Here is a 6000-nt window from a genome sequence, read left to right on the forward strand (position 1 = left end):
CTTTAAAGGGGTTTACATAGTGTAGATTTGATGGATTGAGCAGCTTGTTCTGAAAATTTGGTTATGAAAAGCTTGTTCTCAAATGCATTTCATGCTTTCCATATGGAAAACTTGTTTCAAAAAATTTCCAAAATAGATAATTCAGAAATCACTTTTAAAATAATAAAATAATCATTTTAAAAATTATGAATGCCCTAAGAAGGGTGCAGGAAGAAAACAAACTTTTGAAATCCAACCAAACATGACACAATGTCATGCTATGCGAAGCCCATGTGTCAATAATCCATGATAATAAATTTTGTTTGCCTATAAACCTTTTACTGACACCACCTTTACAAGAGTTCAACATGCTGACTAAAGTAGGTCATTGTTCTTTATTCAAATTGTTAATTTGGGTTCTATCAGAACTAATCAAACATTCTTTTCTACATAGTGCTTGGACTACATCATGAGTAATAAACATAAATCATCACTATTAAAAAAAAACTCAGATTTTCTGTCAATTTTATTTAAAAAAATTTTCCATAAAAAATATTTATAAATTTTGTTGGAGAAAAAGAATTTACAAGAAATTGCTACCAATTTTCTTGCAAAGTATTTTGTATAAAACACTTTTTGCAACAAATTTTATAAGAAATACTTGTAAATTTTATAATTTTGTAGAAAATAATTACCCACAAAGAAATTACCTGTCAATTAAAAATCTTAAAAAAATATCAAAAAATAGTTTTTTTTTGCAAATTTTTTTAATAAATTTACATGTAATATGAGAATTTCTAATAGTTCATGTTCATTCATTATAATTTTCGCCTTTCAATTGGATTTTGGTAATTACGTTATTCAGATTATCGTTTGAACTCAATGCACAGGGATCAATTGTTTCTTATCAATCTACTCATGATGTTGTATAATGCTAAGAAAAAAAATGGTTAAACTTGCCCCATAACTGTAAATAAAGCTTAATATTTGATTATCTTTTTAAAAATGATTATTAGATTTATGATTATTGGGTCTCCGAAAAAAGATCATTGGAGATATACAACATTAATAAGACATGAGTTCAATCCATATAAAGGGAGTACACTCTAAACTCAAACTTTAAAACAATAAATTTATAAATCTTGACCTTTATATGTGTTTAACTTTCTCATCTCTATTCTATGACACTTAGATTCACACTTGTATTTCTAACTATCGATGATTATTATATTGATTTTGTTGTTTTAATATCCTAATTAAGGAGCAGACAAAACGACGCCAGAAATATAAAATGAGAAATATCTGAACCAATACTATACTTATGGTAATTCTTAGTATATTATTTCTATATACTTAAAATAACATTAACAAATATTAGATAAACCTTAAACCAATACTTAAAATACCATGGAACCCAACCAGGAGCCAAACATAACCTGAACACAATAAGACATAATCCACATAGCCTGGACAAATTTCCACACTGGACTGAAGAGCTCAAAGTTCTCGTCTAAATGGGAGAAAAATTGAGGAACACAGTCATGAGAGAAAGACAAGGTTGTGCTTATCCTAAGTATGTTCAGGTTCCACTTAAACAATATACGTTCCTGTTAAATATGATCATGCATCTTTCTCACCTATCAAACTAAGAGCATATGGTAGTCATCATATCACAAGGATTTTAAGCATGAGAAGGTGAAAAAACCCAATCACTATATGAAAACTTTACTGAAAAAATTTTGTGTTTCATCCAAACCCAGGCTATCATTTGACCAACCTCCTCTATGTATCTTTCTTTACTCTCTAATATAGAATATAGCCTAGGGAACCTACTATTAAGAGATTCATCCCCTACCCATGTATCTTCCCAAAAATTTACCTTTTTCCCTTCTCCTACTAACCACCCAATACACTTTTTGAACCATGCCCCATGCTCAGTGTTACTGCAAACTTTATGGATATCTTTCCACCACCTAGATGTATATCTAGATATACTAGTTTCATTAAGATTCCTCCATGACCCGTATTTTGATTCAAGTACCTCTTTCCAAAGACCATGCCCCTCCATTCCTAGTCTCCATTTCCACTTTGCTAAAAGTGCTATATTAAAGTTCCCTATCTCTCTTATGCCTAGACCCTCATCCTTCTTTAGTTTGCAAATATTTTTTCCATCTTACCCACGCTATTTTCCTATCTATTGATCCTCATCCCCAAACGAAGTTCCTCTATATTTAATGAGTTCATTGCTCACACTTTTTGGCATTTTGAAGAAGGATAGATAGTATAATGGTAATGTAGATAATACCGATTTTATTAGACATGCCCTACCAGCCATTGATATTAGTTTGTCTTTCTAACTAGATAGTCTACTTCTAACTTTATCTACCATAGGTTGCTAGAATAGTTTCCTCCTTGGATTTCCCCCTATAGGCAATCCTAAGAACACAAAAGGAATTTTCATGTGGTTGTTGTTTAGAATGCTATAAAGTCTTTAATCAAAGTTGAATTCAGACCCTGGCCTCCTACTTTGGTTTTGGAGAAGTTTACTTTGAGCCCTGACGCCAATTCAAAACTTCTCAATATAGCTTTTACAACCCTTACATTTTGAGTACTTGCTTCACACATGAAAAGAGTATTGTCTGCAAATTGTAGCAACCCCACTTTAGTTTCGTGTATTCCTACTTCAGCTCCACAATAAAGGTTTTTCTTGATTGCTTGTCTGACCAATCTAGCTAAGCCCTCCACTATAATTAAAAATAAGAACGATGTCATAGATTTTTAACCTATATTCTTCCACAGTTTCGTTAGCAACAAAGATGTTATCCATTAGTCCTATTCCCTTAAGGAATGTTGATTACGAGTAATTTATGTTCTTAGGAAGCACAATAAATATATATATATATATATATATATATATATATATATATATATATATATATATATATATATATATATATATATATTCATCCAAATAATTATTAAAAAAAGTTTCTGTAAATTGAAAATCAAACTAAAAGAAACAATATATTATTAAGAATTTACGGACAAAAACATATATTGTATTACATATCATGCATGGTACGAGAACACTAAAAATGAACAAAAGGAAAAAAAATTAAATTGGATTTAAACATATTAAATTTACCAATTATATTAAATCCAGAGAAATAAATTTTATACATACTTGATTATTAGGTCTGATCTATTAGATATGGATCGGGCCAATTTGATAAGACCTTAGATTTAAGTTGACTTAGTTCAATTTTCGGTCAAAAATATTTGTCTCAATTTTGGCAAAATTCGATTCAATTCAACTTGATCTTAGACTAAAGTGGCTCGGCTCGACCTAGAGTTTGGTTCGATTTGGTTGACATTTGTTATGGACTGACTTAGTCGACATTGGTTTAAGACAACTTGGCTCAATCTTCAGTTTGGGTCAACTTGACTTGACCTTCGATCAAGATTGACATAGGTTAATTTACAATTAAGACTGACATGGTTTGATTTTTGACTCAGACTGACTCAACTTTACATTTGATTAAATAGATTGGATTGGATTGTTTTTTTAAAATCCAAAAATATCTAATCTAAATCCAATTAAGCTGTTGGATTTCAAATCCAAAAAATATGAATTTGAATTTGGGATAAATCCATTTAAATAGATTGAAAGCAATAAAATTTTAGATTATTATAGATTGAATCTCAAAGTTTGAATTTTTTTTTTCTGCTCTTAAAAATATGTTTGCACAGTAGTATGAGTTTCATTGAGAATATTTGGGAAGCACGTAACTCGTTATTATTCACTAAGCTCGATGATAGTTCTAACCAAATCACAACTGCATTTAATTTTGCAACTACCAATATGTACCTTAAAGATTCTAATTCTTCCCCTAATCTAGTAGTTAAAATTCACATAATCTAGGAAATAATCATGACATTGATAGATATTATTTTGTCAAATAAATTATTATTATTTTAAGAATATTTTGTAGTATTAATCGTTTAAAGATTGGCCAAAATAATAGTTTGTCAATTGCAATAACAACCTAAATTATCTGTTGTATTTATTCTATATATATTCCTTATCAATAGAGAGATATATAACTCAGATAATTTCCTACGGACATTACATCGCTTTCAAGCATCATACAAATTGTCTTCACACATAGGTTCCAAGATCTCTCCACCAATGAATTTGAATTTGTTCGTCAATAACAAGGCACACTTCATAAGAACTTAAGAATGCATGGAATGAAATGAATAACTATGGAAGCTATATAAAACTATAGAGGTTTAGACTTTAGACAATCATGGCGAGAAGGTATACTGAAACCTACTTAATTCATGTCACAACAAATGTCACCGACAACACTAATAAAGCAGAGGAGAGACAGAAAAGATTCCATTCCTGGGCAGAAATAAACAGAACAAACAAAAGGCTTGAATGACCTAGTTGTCAGCAGATATCAAGAGGTGGAAGAAACACACTAAACATGCATGTCACAGTCACGGGTAAAACTAAAGAAGAAATGACAAAAAATCGACTTTAATATTTACCGTGCATGTATGGGATCGGACAACAATGAATAGAAATGGTGATTTAACCTAAAATAGGAAGACGTACCAATTATTGATAGTAGATTTTATCTTCAAATACTCCACGAGTATGAGTATTTTTGTCGTCTGTGAGCAAGAATTATGAATATCTGTAAAACGAAATCTTGAACTTGAACGCTATAAAAGATATCCCATATTGAAGTGAATTATCATCAACCTTTTTTAGTGGTAAGTTATCGTTCACATTCTATAGCCATAGCTTCCAATGGCTTCACCAGAAGGGCTGCAAGCGTACGAGGAAGAGAAGCAACTTCTGTCCCTTCCGAAAGAGAAGGGTTGGGCATCACGCCATCTCTATCTTTTTCAACACTTTTGGTGTCCATCAACTCATATTGAAGGTGTAATCAATTTTCAAAATCACTTTCAGGCAAAAGACAGTGATGTTATTGTTGCTAGCTTTCCAAAATCAGGTACTACTTGGTTGAAAGCCCTAACTTTTGCTATTATCAACAGACAACGTTTCTCATCTTCTCATAATCATCCATTACTCACTTCCAATTCTCATGAACTTGTTCCTTTCCTTGACTTCATCTTTCATGGTGAAAACATCCATGACAAGCTTTCTCACCTCTCCAACATGACTGAACCAAGAGTTTTTGGTACTCACATTCCATTCCCTTCCCTCCCCAAATCAATTAAGGAATCCAAATGTAAGATAGTTTATATCTGCAGAAATCCATTTGACACTTTTGTTTCATCTTGGACCTTCTTCAATAAAATAAAGTCAGATTCTCTGAATGAAGTAACCATAGAGGAAGCTTTAGAAAATTACTGCAAGGGAATAATTGGGTTTGGTCCGATTTGGGAGCATATGTTAGGTTACTGGAAAGAGGGCATAGCAACACCAAACAAGGTTCTGTTCTTGAAGTATGAAGAACTCAAAGAAAATGCCAATTTTTACGTGAAAAGACTTGCAGAATTCTTGGACTGTCCTTTCACAAAAGAAGAGGAAAGTAACGGAGTGATCGAAAACATAATAAAGTTATGCAGTTTCGAGAAAATGAAGAATCTAGAAGTGAATAACTGTGGAATAGTTGGGAGGAACATTGAGAAAAAGTACCTATTTCGGAAGGGTGAAATAGGGGATTGGGTAAACTACTTTTCCCCAGCTATGATAGAAAAATTATCGAAAACAATGGAAGAAAAATTAAGTGGATCTGGTCTTTCCTTTAAAACGTGTTCTTAAATTTGGTAGCTATTATGTGGCAAATGCATCTGATTGTCACTTATCCTTTTCCTTTGTGAAGACGTATCATGGTTGTTTTTATCAAAAATCAATTGGATTGAGCATGTGCTTTAAAGTAAAGTTTTTTATTTTTTTTCTTTTGGGTATGTTGACATGAATGATTTATTTACTCATTGGGAATATCTAAGATAATTCCACGTTCCTATTATATATGTAAA

The 6000-nt window shown here is 31.4% G+C and overlaps 1 pseudogene; it reads left to right on the top strand.

Moving 5' to 3' along the window:
- Nucleotides 1-4654: 4654 nt before the first annotated feature.
- On the top strand, nucleotides 4655-6000 carry LOC114168985 (cytosolic sulfotransferase 15 pseudogene; annotated as a pseudogene).

The sequence above is a fragment of the Vigna unguiculata genome, chromosome 11 (assembly GCF_037176805.1).
Source record: "Vigna unguiculata cultivar grain cowpea cultivar isolate G323 ecotype 2 chromosome 11, ASM3717680v1, whole genome shotgun sequence".
In the NCBI taxonomy this organism is placed as follows: Eukaryota; Viridiplantae; Streptophyta; class Magnoliopsida; order Fabales; family Fabaceae; genus Vigna; species Vigna unguiculata.